We start from the raw sequence: 3,362 nt of genomic DNA, 5'->3' as shown, positions 1-3,362 counted from the left end.
ATGACAAAATGTACGTTATATTGCCAACAAATATCTGGAATTTATAACCTTTCAATTGTTATTTTTAGAAAACTAGATTGATTTCTTAAATCTGGAGCACGCTTTTCACAGTTTAGGGGGAAAAATGGTACTCGACAAATTCGTTGCTTTAAAATCCTGTTTCGATTGAAATTTTCGGACTTTTATGACAATTTGAAGCAGTAAATTTGAATGTGAAAAAAATGCAGATAAATGTGAACCTGTTTTAGGTGTGTTGTTGCCATTGGCCTTCGAGAAAGAATCTGCTAGTGTCGAAACCTTCAGACCTTAAAACATTTTTGTGCATTATTTTATACCATAGGTCATTTTGGTTGGTAAGCTGGCCCCAATTTCATAAAGGTGCTTTATAGCGGCCGATTTTGTGCTTTCTGTGGTTTTTTCCATTTCATATCACTGCTCACCTTCCGGTGCTCACTGCACGAAAACAAATGACGTCACAATGCAAATCCATTGTGAACGCCGCCTCATTTTTTCTGCTTACCTGTGAAATACGCTTGCACCTTAGCAAATGTTTCTGTTACACCAAGTACACAAATTTGCTGACCGTTTTAAGCATCACTATGAAATTCGGGCAAGTTTGCAGCAATTAACTATAATTATTTTCCCATTCTAACTATTAGGTGATGGATCAACAAGCTCGCTATGGGACAACCACCTGACGATCCAATGGTCGAAAATGAATCAGATGAAACAATACATACCTTTCACACTATCTGACGTCATCGGAGCTTTAACACCAAACGCAAGAATCATATTCTTGCTACGGAACCCAATCAACAGGTTTAATAGTCGTATAGTTATTGTGACCCGCTCTGCACAAAAGGGACGATATTCTAATTACATTTAAAGAGGCGATCAATGTTGATATCCTGAACATATTTTCACAACAATATTTTGTCTTTCTCGGTTTATTAGCTTCTGTTGCATAAATAGTTCCATATTTTATTCACAGAAGTAACCTTTTTAATTTTTGTTTAGTTGAAAAAAACAAAGGTTTTTTATATCAATTATAGGTAACTTCCCTTAAATTTTGCTAAGTTTAAGGAGCTGTATCTCTGAAGGCACTTTCAATAAATTATAAAATATGAATATGCAAATATCAGTCAGTATATCTCCAGAATGCAAAATGGCACAGGGTTCAAACCTACACCAAAAGAAAGCTGATAATAACACCAATACAACTGTGTATGTACCTCAATTTACTTATTTTTGTTGAGCCGGTCACAAAAATAATTTATTGTACTTTCTTTTGTTTTTATGTATTTTCTTGTGCAGCGCCAACAGCTTCATGCCTGACGGAGCTTAGACTTGATGAAACGTCGCAGTAGCGCTGCATGTTACAAACACACATTCTGCCGTTCATGCAACAGTCACAGATTGATTTACCTTCATGATGCAACTGTCGTAGGTAGCGCGTGGCAAGACTCACATACAAACATACTGGGATCGAGGATGTGTGTACCGTCCCTGTGAATACACAGCTTAACAATTACCGACTTGATTTCAAGACTAGACGGACCTGAGCGCTATATTAAATATAAGAGGCTATTATTATTATAATCGTAATAACTACTAAACTTTTCTGTTATCTGTTTTAGGTTGTACTCTGATTATTGGTACATTTATGGCGGGAAATCGCCTCAGGATTTTGATCTGAAAATTCGCGCTCATTTGAAGATTTTTCGAGAGTGTCTAAATACGGCAGATGACCGCACATGCGCATATCAACTCAATAATGGAGGCGCAGGACACGTAAGTGGCAAGTGTTGAGTATTAATAGTTTGCTATTTCAATACTTTGAAAGCATAACTCCCATAATGGGTGTATGTGGCTTTGTTGAGGTGTTTGTTTAATGTTTTGGTCGAGAGTTTTGTTTTGTTTCACTTTTATTTGTATAATACAGAGTGCTTTAGTCGGTTTATATATCATCTACGTCAGAGACTGGTTACGGCGTTTTCCAACTGATCAGGTGTTGTTTCTCCGAAGTGATGACTGGTTCGAGGGTCAGAAACAAAACATTCTGCTTAAGACTTATCACTTTTTAGATATTGGTAAGCTGTGACAATTTTTTTAATTTATTTATTCTGTTGCCCATCGAGGGCCCTTGTGAAAGTATGGCTTGGTGTTGGGATTCGGCCAATATGGAAGGCGCACATTATAGTTTGAAATGACTACAGACCCCAAGCCCGAAGCCAAGGCCTAGCTTAGCTTTCGAAAGGGGCCTTTACTCATAGTGACTGATCTTGCCAAATCGTTTCTAAATTTGTGTCTTTTAAACCTTCCGTTTGAACCAGGTGCCCCAAAGATTGAGTGTCACTTATCCCCCTTTGTATTATCATATACACTGTATAACCTTATAAACATGTCAGGTCTACGTGCTTGACCATCCTAGTCGTGAACGATACTGGTATACCCTTGCCAACAAATGGAATACATAGAAAATACAACTCATTATCTGAGCTGCTGCTAAGACCTTTGATTTATACATACACGTTGCTTATTTCTTATGATTCAGATGTCACTAAGGAGCAAATGAAAGACATCCTCACCGTTGACACCGGGAAGATTAAGATTGGAGGAGAGACCGTCTTGAGATCCAGTGGCAAGAAGACACCCAATGATGGCTTCTACTAAGAAATTACTGCAGGAGTTATACCCTCCTTATAACAAAGAATTGGTTGAACTGACTGGACATGATGGGTTTCTGTGGGAAGATTAGAAAGTAAAACAACTTAATATGGCAGTGGACACTATTGGTAATTACTCGAAATAATTATTATAATAAAACCTCATTTGGTAACGAGTAATGGGGAGAGGTTGATAGTATAAAACACTGTTCGTGGAAAATTCGTGGAAAAATACTTCTTTCTCGAAAACTACGTCACTTCAGAGGGAGCCGTTTCTCACAATGTTTTATACTACCAACCTCTGCCCATTGCTCATTACCAAGTAAGGTTTTATGCTAATAATTATTTGGAGTAATTACCAATAGTGTCCACTGCCTTTAAGCTTCAATTTGATAATAAATGTGATTTAACTTTTGACTTTATGCTTTAGGATTTTAGACTTAAATGAAAAAACGTGTACAAATGCTATGCCGGGGTTTTAGGCGGAAATAAAGAACAATAATAATAACTAGCCATTGGTGTTTGTGAAAGCTGTTATTTTTTTGCGCGTTGTTTTGCTTCGATTAAGTGCTTTAAAGATTTGAATTTGGTCTGGTTATCTCCTTGCAGATTTGCAGATTGCTGGAACTGCCTCGGGATTGTGACTTGAGTCAAGTCTACGTGTGACAAGGCCCCTAAGAACAAAACAAATAAAAG

At 37.3% G+C, this 3,362-nt stretch overlaps 1 pseudogene; it reads left to right on the top strand.

The window, feature by feature from the left end:
* LOC117288073 lies at positions 1-2,758 on the top strand (annotated as a pseudogene).
* Positions 2,759-3,362: the final 604 nt, after the last annotated feature.

This window comes from Asterias rubens, chromosome 3 (assembly GCF_902459465.1).
Source record: "Asterias rubens chromosome 3, eAstRub1.3, whole genome shotgun sequence".
NCBI classification, from domain to species: Eukaryota; Metazoa; Echinodermata; class Asteroidea; order Forcipulatida; family Asteriidae; genus Asterias; species Asterias rubens.
Note: the sequence above shows the minus strand (reverse complement) of the source record. Positions and strands in the feature narration are given on the sequence as shown.